General features: G+C 36.3%; 1 non-coding gene across 1 annotated transcript; it reads right to left on the bottom strand.

Moving 5' to 3' along the window:
• Positions 1 to 21,952: 21,952 nt before the first annotated feature.
• Positions 21,953 to 22,085, bottom strand: LOC126007899 (small nucleolar RNA SNORA51). The gene has a single exon (XR_007495372.1). It is a non-coding gene; the product is annotated as a small nucleolar RNA SNORA51 (small nucleolar RNA).
• Positions 22,086 to 22,107: the final 22 nt, after the last annotated feature.

Below are 22,107 nucleotides of genomic sequence, written 5' to 3'. Positions count from 1 at the left end.
AGAATACATGAACAAAGGAAAGTGGTTAAATAATAGTATTTTTGAGACATTGTCATAATGGACACTCTATACAGATGGTATCTAGAAGACTGAATACCAAAGTTTAAAATTAGGGTGTCCATTCTTCGTTTCCAAAGACCATGGTGGACAAAGAACTTGAAGGGTTCTTTTATATATGATAAAATTAAGGTATTAATGCTTACTGTTAGTATTTACTACAGTGGATAACTAAGCTCGTTTTGTGAATAAATACATTAGGATCTTATTAGAGATCTTTGTAGTTAGAGGTTGTTTACATACCTGTTCACGCTAAGACACTGTTTCCATCACTGCTGGTCTCTTTCTTATAATGGATATTCGGGATTTTGTGTGGCCCCTTCCACTTCAATTGAACACTTCTCCTTATATTCTACCATCTATGTTGTTTGGAGTTTCTACATTTTTGACCCTTGTATCTGTTCATGGAGTTCTATATGTAAATGTGGTATATATTCTAAATACCTCAAAGAAGTGCTATCATTATTTATCCTTCTTCTGGATTACTTCATTTAACAAAATATATTCTAGGTCCATTCATGTTATTGCAAAATCCATGATTGTATTATTTCTAACTGCTATGTAATATTCCATCGTGTATAAGTACCACATCTTTCTGATCCACTCATCTGTTGTGGGGCATCTAGGTTGGTTCCAAATCTTGACTATTATGCTAATTGTGTGATGGTGAAGTGCAAACATACCTGGGGATAAATATCCTTCTCTTTTAGGAATAGATACTCAGGAGTGTGGTTGCTGGGTCATATGGCAGCTCAATTCTGAGTTTACTAAGGACTCTCCATACTGTTTACCATAAGCATTGGACCAGGCAGCATTCCCTCCAGCAGTGGATGAGAGTTCCTTTATTACCACATCCCCACCAACAAAGATTGGATCCGTTATTTTTGTGCTATCCTCACTGGTGCCTCACAGTTGTCTTGATTTGGATTTCCCTAATGATGAGTGATGGTGAACATGTTTTCATGTGTCTCATGACCATCTGTCGCTCTTCCTCGGAAAAGTGCATTCATTTCTTCTCATTTTTCTATGGTTTTATTAGGTTTTGTGGAGCTCATCTTTCTGAGTGCTTTGTATATCCTAGAAATCAAGCCTTTATCTGATATGTCGAATGTGAAAAATTTTTCCCATTTTATTAGCTGTCTTCTAGTTTTAGCCAGTGTTTCCTTTGCCATGCAGAAACTTTTTGGTTTGATATAGTCCCATTTATTTAGGTTTGGTGGTATTACTCCAGCATCAAAACCTTTTTTCAGGTATAAGTCTTGAAGTGCTCTTCCTACTTTTTCCTCAATAAACTTTATATAATAGGGTCTGATTTCAAGTTCTTTAATATTATATGTACACATATTTATAGTATCTTAAGGTCAATTGTATTTAAAGTACATTAATTAAATATTATTTATAATATTTATAATACCCCCTATTTTATTTAAATTTCACCATAATTTTATCATTTTAATGAATATTTCTGTAGTCATAATCAGGGTCAGATTTTTTCCTATACATATGAAACAAATTTATCTTATCAACACCTTTTTAGAGTGAAGAAATTGGATCAAAGAGAAGTTAAGCAATTAGTCAATTTCTTGAATCTAATAAAGAAAGAATTAAAACTTGAATCAAGGTCACTTGGCTCCAAAGTCTACTCTTTTAACTATAGTGTAAGATATCTTCTTCAAAACTAAATTGGTAATGGCTTTCATGATATAGTTGGAATTATGCAACATATAAGGTATTTTACCTTAAAATGAGTTTGTGTGTCTATGTGTGTATGTGAGGGTGATATGTAGGTGGTGCATAGGTGTGTCTGTGTGTGAAAATGTATGATATGAGACTGTGAGAAAAAAGAGAAAGGGAGGAAGAGAATAAAGGGAAAGGGTTAATTTGCAGAAATTTATTGCATGTTAAGAGGTACATAATACCCTTTGTGCCAGTTCTCATTATTTCACAAACATAATGGGAAGAAGAGGCATGGAGAACAAGTTCTGTTATGCTATTGGAGGGATTATTAATACAAGTGTAGGATATAAAGTATGCATGGGTAGTAGACAGGCATTGCTTAAGGAGGATTTGGTGTAGTAAGGACTGCATATATAAAGAACAGCATCTACCTTATAGCTTACATGTTAGTGGTTTTTACATCAAAGATATGCAATGACATTCTAAGATAAAGTTTGCCTGATGAGGAAATTGCTAAACACACAGACACACACTAACACACACACTTCAGAAGGTACCCTAGGTTCACCATCCTATGCAAGAGACTAATTGCATAAAGAGAAATTTCTCCCCTTTTTTGAACTTCATTCTTATGAATTTGTACTTAATGAGAACACGTTTTACAAAGCATCTTTCTCTATTTCTAATTTCACTCATTAACAAGCTGTTCCACCATTTCTTCTTTCTTTCTATGTACTCAGAATAATGGGACATTTTTTCTTAACCCTGACTCAATTCCTTTTCAGAAGATGTTACTTCTATGACTAAAATAATGTGCACCAGTCTCAATACCTTTTGCCTAATTGTGGTCAGATGGATCTGAGTGGGAGGTGTCTTCCCAGAGAATATAAATCCCTTGCATTTCCAGCCCATCTCCTATGAGGTAAACACCTTATAGGTCATAACTTGGGCCCTCTATTCTTCCTCACTCTATTGTAGAAAACTGCATCTCTTTAAGAAAGTAAACTCAAAACCAGGTGGAAGACAGTTCAGACCACATCCACTCTATATTTCTAATAAGCACTATTTAATAGTATTTATCAGAAGTATTCAGGGGCTATCTGGACTATGTCTGTGGTGCCTAGAGGTCTTCAGTGTATTAAGGATGGAAAAGTGAAACCTACACCTAATAAACAAGTTTTCAATACCTGAGTTCTCTCCCCAATTCATCTTTACCAGTAATCATGATGATTTGTGGCCCAAGAACTGAATCAGGTTCCTTACTCAGAAGTTATGTTTTATTCTCATTCCAAATTTTCTACCTCATTATTAATTAATATTATCGTTACAGACAGCATAATCTCCCACTAATCCAGAAAGAATTAAAAATAGAAGGGAAATCAGAAAGAAAAGCAGTCAACCTAATAACACACAATATTTCTGTGCTAAAAATGCTCCTAAGAGAAGATAAAACATGATCTCTAATTTTCAGATGTGACAAAGCACTAAAATAAGTCAAGCTGTGGCTGTCCAAAATTGCTATAAAGGGAATTTAGAGTCTGACCAATTTTCTCAAGAACATATTTCAGACCAACTCTCAGGCACAAAAGACAAAGTAAGAAAGAAGATAATAGAACAAGAGATATGGTTCTGGAGTTAAGGCACATGACACAATACATTTCACGGAAAAAATGTCTAAGTTCTGAATCTGAGAAATATTGACACATTGGAAGTGGGCCTGGTATGGTAACTGTTCCCCTAAACTTTTAAGAAATTTGGGGCCGGGCAGTGGCGCTAAAGGTAAGGTGCCTGCCTTGCCTGCGCTAGCCTTGGACGGACCGCGGTTCGATCCCCCGGTGTCCCATATGGTCCCCCAAGCCAGGAGCGACTTCTGAGCACATAGCCAGGAGTAACCCCTGAGCGTCACCGGGTGTGGCCCAAAAACCAAAAAAAAAAAAAACAGTAATTTTACTCTTGTGAACCAATGTTAGCCAAATAAAAATAGAAAATCTTCAATCTATATAAAGGTTGTATAAAAAACCTAAATTGTGGCCATTGTAAATAGAATTAAAGTCTTTAAATACAAATTATTTACTGGGTTAAAATTAAGGAAGATCCAAGACTAGGGATGGAGCCAAAAAATCTAAGCACACTCTTGATATACAGGATATCTGGGTTCAATACCCAGTAGCACAGTCATCAATGCCGGAAGTGACACCTAAGCAGGGTCTAGAGAAGTTTTTGGGTACTGTTGAGTTTGACTCCAAAACAAAATTATATAAGTAGAGAGCTGCAATTAAATTTTCACTCTCGTGGCTACTAAAAACTCTTGTGACCTTTGTAAGAAGGAAAATAATTTTTAAAAGCATGAAGTTCCAATATAACTCTTAATCTGCCCCTCTTCAAATCAATTATTTTAATAATATCTTTATTTAAATACCATGATTACAAACATGAACATAGTTGGGTTTCAGTCATAAAAAGAACACCCCCTTTACCAATGCAACTTTACCATCACCAATGCCCCCATCTCCTCCCACCCAACACCCCACCTGTGTTCTAGACCAGCTTTCTACATCCCTTACTCAGTGTAATTGTTATAATAGTCCTCAGCATAATTATTATTTAACTGCACTCACCACTCTTTGTGGTGAGTTTCATATCTTCAATTTCTGGGAATGAATTCAATGTCTTTAATTTTCTTAAAAACACATACATGAGTGAGACTATCCTGCATCACTCTCTCTCTCTCCCTCTGACTTATTTCACTCAGCATGATAGATTCCATGTACATCCATGTATAGGAAAATTTCATGACCTCATCTCTACTGACAGCTGCATAATATTCCATTGTGTATATGTACCAGAGTTTCTTTAGCCATTCATCTGTTAGGAGTATCTTGGTTGTTTCCAGAATCTGGCTATTGGAAATAGCACTGCAAGGAATATATGTGTGAGGAAGGGATGTTTGTATTGCCTTTTTGAGTTACTAGGGCATATCCCTAAAAGTGTATAGTGGGGTCAAATTTTCAGGGTTTAATTTTTAGGAATGTCCATATTGTTTTCCATAAGGGCAGGACTAGACGGCATTCCCACCAGCAGTGAATGAGAGTTCCTGTCTCCACACATCCCCTAGAGCACTGATTGCTCTTTTTTTTTTTTTTTTTGGTTTTTCGGGCCACACCCTTTTGATGCTCATGGGTTACTCCTGGCTACGCGCTCAGAAATTGCCCCTGGCTTGGGGGGGACCATATGGGACGCCGGGGGATCGAACCGTGGTCCTTTCCTTGGCTAGCACTTGCAAGGCAGGCACCTTACCTCTAGTGCCACCTCGCCGGCCCCACTGATTGCTCTTGTTCTTTGTGATATGTGGCAATCTCTGTGGTGTGAGATGGTGTCTCATTGTTGTTTTGAATTGCATCTCTCTGATGATTAGTGATGTGGAGTATTTTTTCATGTGCCTTTTGGCCATTTGTATTTCTTCTTTGAGAAAATGTCTGTTCGTTTCTTCTCCCCATTTTTGATGGGATTTTATGTTTTTATCTTATTCAGTTCTGTCAGTACCTTGTATACCTTAGATATTAGCCCCTTATCTGATGGATATTGGGTGAACAGCTTCTCTCATTCTGTAGTTGACCTTTGTATCCTAGGCATTATTTCCTTCAAGGTGCAGACAAGTCTCAGCTTAATATAGTCTCATTTGTGTATCTCTGCTTTGACTAGTTTGGAGAGTGCTGTTTCTTGAATATGCTTTTAGTTTCAATGTCATGGAGTGTTTTACCTTGTGTTACTCTATATACCTTATGGTTTCAGGTCTGATATCAAAGTCTTTAATCCATATGCATTTGACCTTTGTGCAGGGTGTTACATTGAGGTCTGATTTCACATTTTTGCAAGTGGCTGACCAGTTTTCCCAACACCACTTCTTGAAGAAGCTTTCTTTGTTCCATTTTGCATTTATTGCCCCGTTATCAAAAATTAGTTGATTGTATATCTGGGGAGAAGTCTCTGAATATTCTAGTCTATTGCACTGATGTGAGGGTCTGTCTTTATTCCAAACCATGCTGGTTTTTTTTTTTTTTTGTTTTTGTTTTTTGTGGTTTTTGGGTCACACCCGGCAGTGCTCAGGGGTTACTCCTGGCTCCAGGCTCAGAAATTGCTCCTGGCAGGCACGGGGGACCATATGGGACACTGGGATTCGAACCGATGACCTCCTGCATGAAAGGCAAACGCCCTACCTCCATGCTATCTCTCCAGCCCCAAACCATGCTGTTTTATTACTGCTGCTTTGTAATACAGTTTAAAGTTGGGAAAATGATGCCTCCCATATTTATTTTCCCAATATTTGTACTATTTGCAAGTGTCAGAGTTTTGGATCCATTTGAAGATTGTCATAGGGTTGTATTAATTGAATGTAAAGTGATTAATTGAATGTACAGATATTGTATTTAATCTGTACAATTCTTTGGAAAGTATTGGCAGTTTAATAATGTTAATTCTGCCGATCCATGAACAGCGTATGTCTCTCCATTTTAGTGTGTCCTCTTTTATTTCTTGAAGCAGGGTTTTGAAGTTTTTGTGATTTTTTTTGATGTCTTTTCTCCTCTACCATTATTTGTGTATAAGGCATTTGACTTTTGCGTGTTAATTTTGTAGCTTGCCACTTTGCTATATGAATCTATTGTTTGTAAAAGCTTTTCAGCATAGTCTTTTGGGTTTTCTAAATAGAGTATCATGTCATTTGCAAACAGTGAGAGCTTGACTTCTACCTTTCCTATATTTATGCCCTTGATATCTTTTTTTTTGCCTAATCACTATGGCAAGAACTTCTAGCATTATGTTGAATAGTAGTGGTGAGAGAGGGCAGCCTTGTTTTGTACCAGATTTTAGAGGAAAGACTTTTAATTTTTCTCCATGGAGAATAATATTTGCCATTGGCTTGTATTAGATGGCCTTGAGTATATTGAGAAAAGTTCATTTCTATCTTGATGAGAGTTTTTATTAAGAATGGGTGTTGGGTCTTATTAAATGATTTCTCTGCATCTATTGATATGATCATATGGTTTTTATTTTTCTTTTTGTTGATATTGAGTATTATGTTTATTGATTTACAGCTGTTAAACCATCCTTGCATTCCTGGAGTGAATTGTACTTGATCATGATGAATGACCTTCTTGATGAGGCATTGGATCTTATTTGAAGAATTTTGTTGAGGATCTTTGCATCTGTGTTCATTAGGAATATTGGTCGGTAATTTTCCTTTTTTTGCAGCATCTCTGTCTGTGTTTGGTATCAAGGTGATGTTAGTTTCATAAAAACTATTTGGGAGTGTTCTTGCTTCTTCAAATTCAGAAAAGAGCCTGAAGAGGATTGACAGAAGATTCTCTTGAAAGGTTTGAAAGAATTCATTAGTTAATCCATCTGGGCCTGGGCTTTTGTTTTTGGGAAGAATCTTGACGACCATTTTAATTTCCTCAGTAGTGATGGGACTGTTTAGATATGCTAGATCACTCTGGTTTAACCCTAAAATATTATAAGAGCCAAAGAATTTATCCATTTCTTTCATGTTTTCTTTTTAGTGACACAGAGTTTCTAAAAATAGTCTCTGTTTTCCCTTTGAATCTCTGCAGTATAAGTGGTGATCTCCCCCTTTTAATTCCTAATTTGGTTTACTAGATTTCTCTCTTTCTTTGTGATTTTTGCTAGTGGTTTATCAATCTTATTTATTTTGTGAAAGAACCAACTTTTGTTTTCGTTGATCCTTTGGATTGGTTTTTGGTATTCCATTTCACTGATTTCTGCTCCAAGGTTTGTTATTTCCTTCTGCCTACTTATTTTTGGTTCCATTTGTTGATCATTTTCTAATTTTAAAAACTGTGTTACTAAGCTTTCTGAATAGATCCCTTCTTCTTTTCTGGTGTGTGCTTGCAACGCTACAAATTTTCTTTTTAGTACTTCTTTTGTTGTGTCTGATAAATTCTGACAATTTGTGACTTCATTGTCGTTTTTTTCAGGCATGTTTTTATTTTCTTTCTGATTTCATCTCTAACCCACTAGTTGTTCATTAGTGAAGTATTTTGTCTCCATGTGTAAAGTTTTTCTTCTGTGTTTCATTGTAGTTCACATCTAATTTCAGTGCCATGTGATAAGTTAATGTTGTTTGTACTATTACTATTCTCTTGACTTTTGGAGATATGTTTTATGGACCAGCATGTTGTCTATCCTGGAGAATGACCCATGTGCATTGGAGAAGAATGTGTATCCAGTTCTCTGGGGATGGAGTGCACTATATATATTTACTAGTCAACTTTCTTCCATTTCTTTCTTCAAAGCTAGTATATTCTTGTTGGGTTTCAACTTTGTTGACTTATCAAGGTGTGTAAGGACAGTGTTGATATCGCCTGATATTATTTTGTTGCTATTGATGTCTTCTTTCAAGTTTGTCAAAAGTTGTATTAAATATTTTGTCAGTTCATCATCAGGTGCATATATGTTTAGAAGTGTGATATCTTCTTATTATACATACACTTTGATTAGTACAAAATGACCATATTTGTCCCTTATAACTTTTTTGAGTCTAAAGTTTGTTTCATCTGATACTAATACAGCCTATCCAGCTTTTTTAAGGATGTGTTTGCTTGAATTATTTTTCTTCAGCCTTTGGTTTTGAGTCTGTGCTTGCTCTGATTATTTAGATGTGTTTCTTGTAGGTAGCAGAAAATTGGATTTAACTTTTCAATACATTTTGCCACTCTATGTCTCTTAAACAGGTGCATTTAGTCCATTGGCATTGAGAGAGATAATTGTCATGGGATTTAGTGCTATCTTTGTGTAGGAGTTTATTGGTTCTATTGTTCTTTTTTTCCTCAAAGTAGACCTTTCAGCTTTTGTTTTAGGGCTGGTTTTGAGTCTATAAAGTTTCTGAGCTGTTGTTTATCTGTGAAGCCATGTATTACTTCCTTCAGACCTAAAATTGAGTCTGGCTGGGTGTAGTATTCTATGTAAAGCATTCATTTTATGGAGTTTTGTCACTATATCCCATCACTGCCTTCTGGCCTTGTGGGTTTCTTGTGAGAGTTCTTCTGTATATTTTAAGAATGCACCTTTGAATGTAATTTCCCTTTTAAATCTTGCTGCTTTCACTATTGTATCCCTATATGTGGAATTTGTCATTGTAACTAGGATGTGTCTTAGGGTGCTTTTCTTTTGATCTCTTTAGCTGTTACTTTTAGAAGTGTAGGATTTGGTTGCATGTAGTCTTTAGCTCTGGGAAATTTTCTATAATGATGTTATTAACTGTTGATTCTTCCTGGGGAATTTCTTCCTGGGTTTCCAGCATTCCAATGACTCTTTTTTTCCCTTCCTATTAATTTTTTAAATTAATATATTTATTTAAACACCTCGATTATAAATATGATTGTGTTTGGGTTTCAGTCATGTAAAGAACACCCCCCTTCACCAGTGCAACAATCACATCACCAATGTCTGAAATTTCCCTCCAACCCAACCCAACCCCACCTGTACTCTAGACAGGCTTTCTATTTCCCTCATTCATTCACATTGTTATGATAGTTCTTAATGTAATTATTTCTCTAACTGCACTCATTGCTCTTTGTAGTGAGATTCACGTAGTGAGCTGGAACTTCCAGCCCTTCTCTCTTTTGTCTCTGAAAATCATTGCAAGAATGTTTTTTATTTTTCTTAAAACCCATAGATGAGTGAGACTATTTTGCATCTCTCTCTCTCCCTTTGACTTATTTCACTCAGAATAATAGATCCCATGTACATCCATGTATAGGAAAATTTAATGATTTCATCTCTCCTGATGGCTGCATAATATTACATTGTATATATGTGCCACTGTTTCTTTAGCCATTCATCTGTTAAAGGGCATCTTGATTGTTTCCAGAGTCTGTCTATTGTAAATATTGCTACAATGAATATAGGTATAAAAGTGATTTTTGTATTGTATTTTTGTGTTCCTAGGATATATCCCTAGGAGTGGTATAGTTGGATCGTATGGGACCTCAATTTTCAGTTGGACTAGACGGCATTCTCACCAGCAGTGGATAAGAGTTCCTTTCTCTCCACATCCTCGCCTACACTGTTTATTTTCATTCTTTGTGATGTGTACCAATCTCTGTGCTCTGAGATGTTACCTCACAGTTGTTTTGATTTGCATCTCCCTGATGATTAGTGATGTGGAACATTTTTTCATGTGTCTTTTGGCCATTTGTATTTCTTTTTTTGTCAAATTGTCTGTCCTTCTCCCCATTTTTTGATGAGATTAAATATTTTTCTTGTAAAGTTCTGTCAGTGCCTTGTATATTTTGGATACTAGCCCCTTATCTGATGGGTATTGGATGAATAGTTTTTCCCAGTAAATGGGTGGCTCTTGGATCCTGGGCACTGTTTCCTTTGAGGTGCAGAAGCTTCTCAGCTTAATATATTACCATTTGTTAATCTCTGCTTCCACTTGTTTGAAGAGTGCGATTTTCTCCTTGAAGATGCCTTTATTCTCAATGTCATGGGGTGTTTTACCTACAAAGCAATATTTATCAAAACAGCATGGTATTGGAATGAAGACAGACCCTCAGATCAGTGGAATAGGCTTGAGTACTGAGAGAATGTTCCCCAGACATACAATCACCGAATTTTTTTATAAAGGAGCAAGAAATCCTAAATGGAGCAAGGAAAGCCTCTTCAACAAGGGTGTTGGCACAACTGGATAGCCACTTGCAAAAAAGTGGATTTAGATCCCCAGCTAACATCATGTATGAAGGTAAAATCCAAATGGATTAAAGTCCTTTATATCTAATGATTCTTATGTTGTTTCTGTTGAATTTATCAGACACTTCTGTTTTCATCTGTTCACAATCTTTTAGTATTTTTTCCATTGTCTGATCATTTGCTTTAAAGTTCTTTTCCAAACTCTTCTGCTGTATGGAGTTGTTATCATCTCATTTTCTAGCTCACTAATTTTGCCCTAAGATGCTGTTACTCTCTTTGAGAGAGGTTTTTAGTAGTTTTTTTTTTTTTCATTTCATCTACTGAGTTTTTCAAGCCCATTACATCAGTTTTAGGCTTTCTGATTTCTATCTTTGTGTTCTTTTCTGCTTGATCTATGCTTTCTTTGAGATCTATGAGGATCCTCCATATATCTTCTCTAAACTCCTTATCTGAGAAGCTAATTAGATGGTTGGTATATTTTGGGGTCATCAGAGCTGCCATCTTCATTCTCTATGTATGCTGTAGTCCTTTGTTGTTTCCCCATTGCCACACTTGTAGTGTGGTTCTTACTACAGCTTGAGATGGAATTAATGTTTTAGAAGAGGTGTGAGGCTGTGGATCAAAGAGGAGCAGCTGCACTCTTCTGAATCCATCCTTTGTGGGTGGAGACAAGCTTACCTATGTTGGGTGCTTCAAAGCTTTTGATGCTAGGGTCTTTTGCTGCCACTGTCACTCACGGAAATCCTTCAAATCAGTTATTAATGAGCAGAATTCCTAAGATAGGGTCTTATAAAATTTAGTGAAAAGAAGGAATAAGGGGATAACAAGGATAGATATGCCTTAATCATTAACACAACAGTTAGCACTACAATGCTACTGTAATAAAAGAGCAATGTATCAATGCATCAGAAGTTTTAATCAGATTATATGGAAATAACAGAAAAAAATTTAACTCTAACTTCAATTAAGAGAAAAATTATCATACTTAAACACCAAATCCAAAGCCAAAGAAAACAGTATTGAAACCCAACCTACAACAAGCTAAACACAGAGGGGACCACTTTTACTAGCAGCCCGAGGGTCAAAGGAGGGGAATATGGGATGCATGCTGGGAATAGGGGTGAAGGAAGGACAAAACTGGTGGTGGGAATGACCCTGATTCAATGTCACTATGCACCTAAAATATTACTGTGAAAGATTTGTAATCCACTTTGGTTAAGAGAGAGAGAGAGAGAGAGAGAGAGAGAGAGAGAGAGAGAGAGAGAGAGAGAGAGAGAGAACATCTTTCTGACTTTTTTTTTGTTTTTTTTTCGGGCCACACCCATTTGATGCTCAGGGGTTACTCCTGGCTAAGCGCTCAGAAATTGCCCCTGGCTTGGGGGGATCATATGGGATGCTGGGGGATCGAACCTTGGTCCTTCCTTGGCTAGCGTTTGCAAGGCAGACACCTTACCTCTAGTGCCACCTCCCCGGCCCCTTTTCTGACTTTTTAAGGCAACAGACTTCTTCAATGAGAAAAACTAGAGATGACTACTTAGAATTTTATCAGAAATATTTAGAGGTGGGGCAGTAAATAAGGCATACAAAAAAGTCAACATTTATTGAGACTTTCTCCTAAATGCTGGTCCAGTCCTTCTGGCCCTGATTTGACTGCTTCTGGCTTTTTGCCCACACATAGGTTTACCATTTGAATCCAGAGCAAGTCTGCTAGAAACTAAACTCTTGGGAAAGTAAGATGTGATTCTTGCTAAAATGCTCAGAATGATACATACATGTTATTTTTCAGACTGAAATGAATATTGGCAAATGTCTCTGGAATATGCCACTTAATTTTAAATAAACATTTATATACACTCCCACACACATGCACACGAGTCAAAACAGAACATGCAAAATTCCTGCTTCCTTTCTAGACATAGAACATCTAATTCCTACCACTAAAATGCTTTCAGTTGAGATCTGCTTATGCTTGAGTTACAAGAGTCACACTGTAATCACTCCGTAATTAAGTTTTACAAATAAAAATATACCTTCTTCCTGACTAAGGTGCTCCTCTTGGCTATACATATTCATATTATGGTCTTCCTATTGAAGATAAAGCAGTCCTCACAAGACTACTCTCCTGCCATCTTGAAAAAGTTCTTTGCTCAGAAGTCTTTCCTAAAATGTATATAAAAACAGAAAGTTGTAACTTGGTTAAATGTTGGATATGTTTATTATTATTCTTCTGAGACCACTGCCAACTTTCACAAACATGCTCATTTACAGTTGTAATTAGGTGCAATTTTTCTCCTCTAATAAAAGATAAATAGTTCGGCAATCTTGCTTCACATATTTTTCTTTTTGAATACAACTCATTGTTTGCTTCCTCTCCTTTATTCCTGAGCTGGTTGGTGTGCAGAATGAACAGTTTTCTTTAGGTCAATTGTACTGCTTCTCTGTTAGGTGCTGTTGTTCATACAAGGTTTGCAAAGGACATTTAAGGGCTGATATCACATTAGGTTCTGCTCATAATACTGTGTGCTTTGTTTATAACTTACATAACATGCTTTAGTGAAGAAGTTTCATCAAATTAGGACAAAAGAGAAAGAAAGTACATTTCTAGGACTCTAAATTGAATGAACAAACATGTCCAGCTCTAGTTTTCATTATATTTCTTTGAATAAACACAGTAGCCATGTTCCTTCAAATCACTTTGAAAAAGTAATGGCTCTCTGGTTTATTATATCAGATGACATATAAAGTAAAATCAATAAGGCAAAAATGGAGAATTAGTGGGTTCTGGTTTACTTGAGAGTGTTTATAAAGAAATCCCAAAGAAATCTATATTAAATTATTTCGGCTTATTAAAAAAAACATCTGAGTTAAATTTTGGTGATAGTGTTAAACTAAAAGCTTAGTTTAAACGAGTCTTCCCTTTATTCCATTTGTCCCTATTAAATACTGGACCAGATAATTTTGTGATGACTGTGATGAGATTGGATCATCTACATTCACTTTGCTGTTCCTCAAAGAAGCTACTTTCATAATGCCTTTTCCTTTCAGAATGGAATACTTTATTGAAAATCATCCAATAATTTACACTTTAACTTTGGGAGTTTTTTGTTTGTATGGTTGGTTTTGTTTTGTGTTTTGGGGCCACACCCGGTGACTCTCAAGGGTCACTCCTGGCTATGCTATCAGAAATAGCTCATGGGACCATATGGGATGCCAGGGATCAAACCTAGGTTCATCCTCGGTCAGCTGTGTGCCCAGGCAAACGCCATACCATTGCACTATCACTCCAGCCCCAACTTTGTGTTTTTTGATCACCATCAATTGTCACTCTCTATCCCCTTCGTATCTTTCTATGTTTGTCAGAGTTCAAATAATTGATAAAATTACATATTTTGCTATATCTTTGTTTAGTCCCCTAGATTTCACTGACAAAGATATTACCAAGAATTTCAAGATCTTATGCCTGATATACATAGATTTTATCTTAACGCATAGGGCAAAAACAGCATTTAACCCAATTTTAGTGAGTTGATTAACCCAATTCAATTATTCTAATTATCCAAAATACAAAGTGAAGTAGCACTTAAAGAGGCACATCTGACCCAAGCATAAGAATACCTCAGGGATGCCCTCAGAGAGATGCACTTGCCAGCCAAAAAAATAAATAAATAAAAAACACTGTTGCATGAGATATTACTTCAGTATAGATAACAAGATTGTGCACAGTGTAACTTTCACTGATGTTTGCGGCATCTTGAAAATCTGTATTTCCAGCTAAGCCTCTTCTTCTTAGTCATACTAGTCTTTTACATTTAGCACTCATGGTTATTTTTAAACTAAAAAACTCACACTGCTTAAGTTCTGTCAGTACCTTGTATATCTTAGATAGTAGTGTGTTATATGATGGTTATTGGATAAATAGTTTCTCCTATTCTGTGGGTGGCCTTTGTATTCTGGTCATTGTTTTCATTGAAGTACATACAGAAGCTTCTTAGTTTAATGTAGTCCCGTTTGTTGATCTTTGCTTCCACTTATTTGGATAGTGGTGTCTCCTCCTTGAATAAGCCTTAACTCTCAATTTCACAGAATGTTTTGCCTCTGTTTTTTTTTCTATTTACCTTATAGTTTCAGGTACTGATAGAACTTTTCAGCACTAATCACCAGGGAGATGCAAATCAAAACAACAATTAGATATCATTACATACCACAGAGACTGGCACACATCAAAAACAAAAAACAAAAACAAAACCAGGAACAATCAGTGCTAGTCTGGATGCAAAGAGAATGTAACTCCCATTCACTGCTGGTTGTAATGCCATCTAGTTTAATCTTTTTGGAAAACAATATGAGTATTCCTCCAGAAACACTGAAAATTGAGCTCCCATATGATCAATCCATCAATACCCCACCAGAACACAAAAGCACAATACATAAATTACCTCTACACTCCTATGTTCATTGCAGAACTATTTACAATAGCCAGAATCAGAAAACAACCCAGGTGCCCAATAACAGTTATATGACTAAAGAAACAGTGGTTTTTCTACACAATGGACTACTAAGTGGCTCTTAGGAAAATTGAAGTCATGAAATTTGTCTAAATATGGAGACTAACCAGTTGTGCCAACACCACTTGTTGAATAGGCTTTCCCTGCTTCACTCATCTATGGGCTTTAAGAAAAATGAAGGACATTTTTAACAGTATCTCAGAGACAAGAGAGATGAGGGCTGGTAGGTGCAGCTCAGGACATGCAGCTCATCACATAGAGTGATGAGTGCAGTTGCAGAGATGACTACACTGAAAACTATCATAAAATGTGAATGAATGAGGGAAGTAGAAAGCCTGTCTCGAGTACAGGTGTAGGGGGGTAGGGAGGAGGGAGATCTGGGAAATTGGTGGTGGGAATGTTGCACCGGTGAAGGGGGGTGCTCTTTACATGACTGTAATCATACAACTAAAATCATGTTTGTAATCACGGTGTTTAAATAAAGATAAAAAAAATAAAAAAAATAAATATGGAGACTATTACACTGAGTGAAATGAGTCAGAAGGAGTTAGAGAGAGAGAGAGAGATGTAGACTAAATAGTCTCACTCATCTGTGGTATTTAAGAAAATAAAGTACTGCATGGTGATAATACCCAGAGACAATAGAGATGCAGCCAGAAGAACCAGTCCATGATATGAAATTTTCCATAGAGTGATGAGTGAAGTTACAGAAATAACGTCACTAACAACTACCATGACAACTGCACTGAGAAAGAGACATAGAATGCATGTCCTAAAGATATGCAGAGGAAGGCGAAGCATGAAAATGGGGAACCTTGGTGCTGGGAACATTACATTGGTAAAGAGTAGTGTACATTCTATGACTGAACCCAACTATGAACATTTTGTAACCATGGTGCTTAAATAAAAAAATATTAAAAAAAATTATACTGGTATTATCCACTAAGTAAAATGGCTTTCTTCTCATTTATATAACTTAGTTACCACTGTTGATCATTCAAAAAAATAGAACATGAACCAATTCTTTGAGGAAACATTTGCTGATCTTTCTAAGTAGGTCAAATCTCCTGATTAAAGTATGAGGTTCCTGTGACAATAAATATGTTGATGGAAGTCAATGAAGTTGGTAATTATTATTGGTTCTTGGAACTTAGATGTGTATATTAAAACATTATCTTCACTTGTTGATGATGTGGTATTTCAAAGTCATTAAAGTATGCATGTCTGGACATATCAGTCACATTTTCCTAACTGCCTTTACTGCTGTCAGGAAGAAGGAAAGGACAGCAGGTTGTGCATGCTTTCCATCACCATAATGGTGACAGAGATAAACGTGACATTGCAGAAGTTACCAGAGCTTCTATTTACCTACTGATATTTACTGTGTCCCCAGGGACAGTCAGCAACATCATTTACTTCAGATAAGGCAGGTTTGACAATGTATGGAACATTAAATGGAAAAGTGCTGGGATAAATGAAAACAACACGGTGTTCCGGCAAAGGGAAGAGATGGATGAGCTCCACACAATAGGAGTTCATTAAAGACTACAAATGGCTACAAAGAGGAGGGGCTCACTAGGTACTTTGTCATGTTCATGAGCGTATTCTCTAAATACCATTTGTACAAAGACTCGTGTGTGGAGGTTATAAGGGAGAAACATTTGAAGGTATTTACTAAACTTTAGAAAATTTATAACCTTTTTTAGAATATCAATTCATTAACCCATTCAAATATTCAAGAAGCAGGTCTGTATCAATCTAGAAACTGAAATCACTAAACACATTAGCTGGTAAGTATAGAGCACACAATCCTCCAGGCACTTAGATTGGATCCATGTCTGAATGAATATAAGATCCCTTACATGGGGGAAAGTACCCACAATAGTTCAAGTGTTCTTGGAATAAATATCCAATTGCATTATGCAGTTCACTAATTATACAGACATATGAATATTAAGGAGGAAAACCTAAGTGTACTCAAGTAAAAAAAAAGCAATAGATGCATATCTATACTCACCCCAAAGCTTAGTGCAGTAGCCAGAGTATAAAACCAACTAATGTCAAATGACAGATGCATAGAGTAACTCAAGTCTACAAAGACAATTGAATGGTATACAACTGTAGTCAGATGACTGCAAGTTGAATAGAACTGGAGGGTATTACATTAAGTGAAATAAGTATGGATGTAGAAAATAAATAATTTCACTCACCTAAGGAATAAGAAAAAACAAAACAAGGAAATGGAAAACAACAAATGAGGACAAACTTATAGCCTTTGATTACCAAAATGAGATGACTAAACAGTGGAGAGTGTGGTGGTGGTGGTGCATAGAGTAGGAAATAAGGATGAAATTAAATAGAACATACATAAGGACAGAAGTACAGTGTAGAAGATACTTTAAAAGTGAATGTGCAGTACCTTTGATCACCCAAACCATGAAAGTTAACACAATTGCAATCAGCTTAATAAAAATGCAATAAAAGCTAGTGGAGGAAATTGATGGGGCGAATATATGTCATGTGACTGAAATGGCAGAGTCAAACCTCAAAAATACTCAGCTTGTGACTCACCCACCTGTCATTGTCTATTACCTATGCTCCAATCCATCGCACACCAACAATGTGGGTGCATTGAAGGTTACATTCCTCATTTTGTCTTTAGATTTTGTGCGATGACCATAACAATAGTAGACTTTTGTCTCTTCTCTAACCAAGTGGCTTCCTGTCCACTTAGCCATGCTTCTCAGTCAAACATGTGTGTCCTCCCCACTCCAGACATCAGCACACTGAGACCCAGGGCACATCCAACAGTGACACTCTCTGCCTAGTTTCTAACAATCTATTTTAGAAGAGCCCCAAAGCTGTTTAGCAGAACCTCACACAACTGGTGAAAAGCATCACTGTTCTCTGAAACATAAAAACAAACACATTTTTAAAGTCTACTGTTACATATTTTTCTAGATATACATTGAATTACAAACCATATAACCTTATCACATTACATACCATATGATCTTAATTTGCATCAAAAGCAATTTGGTTACCAAGCACTTTCATTTATATGAAGGGTGATTTCCTGGCATGTGGAAAACATAGGTTTGATCTCTGGCACCCAATTTTATCCTCCCAGGTACCTCCAAGAGTGATTCCTACATGCAGAGCAAGAAGTAAACTCTGAATATTACCATATGTGAGCATAAAACATAATTAAATACATTTTTTAAATTATGACTTCCTTTTGTTCTTGTCTCCATTTATGTTCTCAGCTATATAGCTACTTACACTGCATAGAAACATTTCCTTCTATAATTTTGACATATTTTAACCACTTCCTTAATATCTTTCCTTGTTTTTTATAATAATATAATTATTTTTAATTTTATTTTTAATATAAATCTTCATTTAAGTACCATAATTACAAGCATATTTGTAGTTGGGTTTCAGTTATAAACAGAATACCCCCCATCACAGTGCAGCATTCCCACCACCAATGCTCCCCTTTATCCCCACCCCTGCCTGTATTTGCGACAGGCATTTTACTTCTCTCATTCTTTAACTTTGTCATGTTAGCTGTTAGTGTAGTATTTCCCTAACGGAGTTCACCACTCTGTGTGAGCTTCAAATTGTGAGCTGGTCCTTCCAGCCCAGCCCTTAACTCTATTGTCTCTGGGCCTTATTACAGTAATGTCTTTATTTTTTTCTTAAAACCCATAGATGTGTGAGACTATTCTGTGTCTCTCTCTCTCCCTCTGACTTATTTCACTTAACATAATAGATTCCATGTACATTCATGTATAGGAAAATTTTATGACTTCATTTCTCCTAACAGGCATACAATTCCATTGTGTATAGTGCCTAAGATTTATCAGGTAGATGCAAATCAAAACTACAATGAGGTACCATCTTACACCAGAGAGACTGTCACACATTACACAGAACAAGAGCAATCAGTGCTGGCAGGGATGTGGAGAGAAAAGAACTCTTATTCACTGCTGGTGGAAATGCGGTCTAGTCCAGTCTTTATGGAAAACAATATGGAGATTCCTCAAAAAACTGAAATTGAACTCCAATCTTATTCAGCTATTTCACTCTTAGGGATATACCCTAGGAATACAAAAATACAATTCAAAAATCTCTTCCTCACACCTATATTCATTGCAGTGCTATTTACAATAGCCAGATTCTGGAAACAACCAAGATGGCCTTCAACAGAAGAATGGCTAATATATTTATTTAAACACCATGATTACAAACATGCTTATAGTTGGTTTTCCATTATAAAAAAATGAGCACCCCTCTTCCCTAGTGCAACCAATGCCTCCCATAAACACAGATTTATTTTAGCAATCAAAATGTCACCATGTCAGCAAATAGACATTCAATTTTGAGGCACGAGTGGTAGCACAGCATTGCACATTGCTGACTCAGGATGAACGTGAGTTTGATCCCCAGCATCTGATCTGTTTGCCCAAGCCAATTTCTGAGCACAGAGCTAGGAGTAACTTCTGAGCACCACCGTGTGTGACCCAGAAAACAAACAAACACACAAATACACATTCAATTTTATTGGCAGGTTCTAGGATAGACCTTTTTCTATGGGTTTTGGGTGGAAAATAAACTTCAGTATTTTAATAGTTGCATTTTTTTCTTATGAGAATTTACAATTTAATAAATATTGCCGGGCACTTTTTTTGGTTCCAGATTTAACAGTAAATGGAGTAAATTAAGAAAAATTGCTCTCAACTGATCTTCAATTCTATGGCAAGTAAAGTAGAACATACTTAGAGAATTCATTCACTGAATTCTGCAATAGATTCTTCAGGATCCCTGAAGAAGTAATGTTTCAATTAAGCTTTGTTTTTTTTACATCTTTATATAAACAACAAGATTACGAACATGAATAAAATTGTACATTTGTCACAAAAAGAACACCCCCTTCACCAGTGCATTCCCACCACCAATGCACCCCATCTCCCTCCACCCACACCCCTGCCTGTATTCAAGACAGGCATTCTAATTCTCTTACTCACTACCATTATAGATAGTTAGTGTAGTCATCTCTCTAACCAAACTCAGCACTCTATGTGGTGAACTTTACATCTAGATCCAGTCCTTCCAGACCTCATCTCATTGTCTCTGGGCATTATTACAATAATGTCCTTTTATTTTTATTAAATAAGTGAGACTATTCTGTGTGTGTCTCTCTCTCTGTCTGACTTATTTTGTTCTTTTTAATAATGATTTTTATTTTGACCAAAGTGGATTACATATCGTTCACAGTAATATTTTAGGTACATATTGACATTGAATGTCCCTCTGACTTATTTCACTCAACATAATAATTTCCACGTCCACCCATGTATAAGAAAATGTCATAACTTAATCTCTCCTGATGGCTGCATAATATTCCAATGTGCATATGTACTAGAGTTTCTTTAGCCATTCATCTGTTGAAGGGTATTTTGATTGTTTCCAAAGTCTGGCTATTGTAAGTAGTGTTGCGATGAATATAGGTGTGAGGAAGGGATTTTTGTATTAGATTTTTGTGCTTCTAGTGTATATTCATAGGAATGGTATAGCTGAATCATATGGGAGCTCAATTTTCAGTTTTTTGAGGAATATCATATTGTCCATAAAAGCTTGACTAGATGGCATTCCCACCAGCAGTGAATGAGAGTTCCTTTCTCCCCACATCTCTGCCAGCACAGATTGTTCTTTTTCTTTGAGATGTGTGTCACTCTCTATGGCGTGAGATGGTACCACATTGCTGTTTTGTGATGTGTGCCAGTCTCTGTGACGTGAGATGATACCTCATTGCTATTTTGATTTGCATCTCCCTAATAATTAGTGATGTGGAGCATTTTTTCATGTGCCTTTTGGCCATTTGTATTTTTTCTTTGAGAAATTGTCTTAATTTCTTCTTCCCATTTTTTGATGGGATTAGATTTTTTTTCTTGTTCTGTCAGTAACTTGTATATCTTAGATATTAGACCCTTGTCTGACTGGTTTTAGGTGAATAGTTTCTCCCAATCTGTGGGTGGCTTTTGTATCTTAGGCACTATTTCCTTTGAGGTATAGAAGCTTCTCAGCTAATATAGTCCCATCTTTTTATCTGTTTCTACTTGTATGGAGAGTGCTGCTTCCGTCTTGAAGATACCTTTAGTCTTAATGTCATGGAGTGTTTTACCTAAGTGTTGTTCAAAAGTCCTTATGGTTTCAGGTCTGATAGCAAGGTCTTAAACCCATTTTGATTTGATCTTTGAGCATGGTGTTAGATGGAGGTCTGATTTCACTTTTTTGCAAGTGGATGACCAGTTGCTCCAACACCACCTGTTGAAGAGGCTTTCCTTGCCTCATTTTGCATTTCTTGCTCTTTTATCAAAGATTAATTGATTGTATATCTGGGGCACATTCTCTGAATACTCAAGTCTATTCCACTGATCTGAGGGTCTGTTTTTATTCCATTACCATGATATTTTAATGACTATAGCTTTGTAATAAAATTTAAAGTTTGGGAAAGAAATGCCTCCCAAATTCCTTTTCCCAATGGTTGCTCAACCTATTTATGGATGTCTATTTTTCCAAATGAATTTCAGGAGTGTTTGATCCATTTCTTTGAAGAATGTCATGGGTATCATTAGAGAGATTGCATTAGACCTGTACAATGCTTTGGGGAGTATTGCCATTTTAATGATATTAATCCTGCCAATCCATGAGCATGGTATGTGCCTTCAATTCCTAGTGTCCTCTTTTATATCTTGAAGCAGTGTTTTGTAGTTTCCTTTGTATATATCCTTAACTTCTTTAGTTATGTTGATTCTAAGATATTTGAGTTTGTGTGACACTAATGTGAATGGGTTTTATTAATAACCATTTCTTCTCTATCATTATTGGTGTATAAGAAGGCCATTGCTTTTTGAGTGCTAATTCTGTAGCCTGCACTTTCTATGTAAATCTATTGGGGTTTTTTGGGTTTTTGTTTTTATTTTTTTTTTAATTTTTTTTTTTGTCCCCCAATTCACAATGCATACCCGGCAAGGGGCCTGTGTTGAGGTGTATATGGGGTGCCTTTACTGTACCTCCTCTTTCTATACAGCCAGTGTAAAGAACACAGCCTGTGGTAAGATTTGGGAGGCCTTATCTTATCTTTTATTTATTT

The sequence above is a fragment of the Suncus etruscus genome, chromosome 4 (assembly GCF_024139225.1).
Source record: "Suncus etruscus isolate mSunEtr1 chromosome 4, mSunEtr1.pri.cur, whole genome shotgun sequence".
Classification (NCBI taxonomy): Eukaryota; Metazoa; Chordata; class Mammalia; order Eulipotyphla; family Soricidae; genus Suncus; species Suncus etruscus.
Note: the sequence above shows the minus strand (reverse complement) of the source record. Positions and strands in the feature narration are given on the sequence as shown.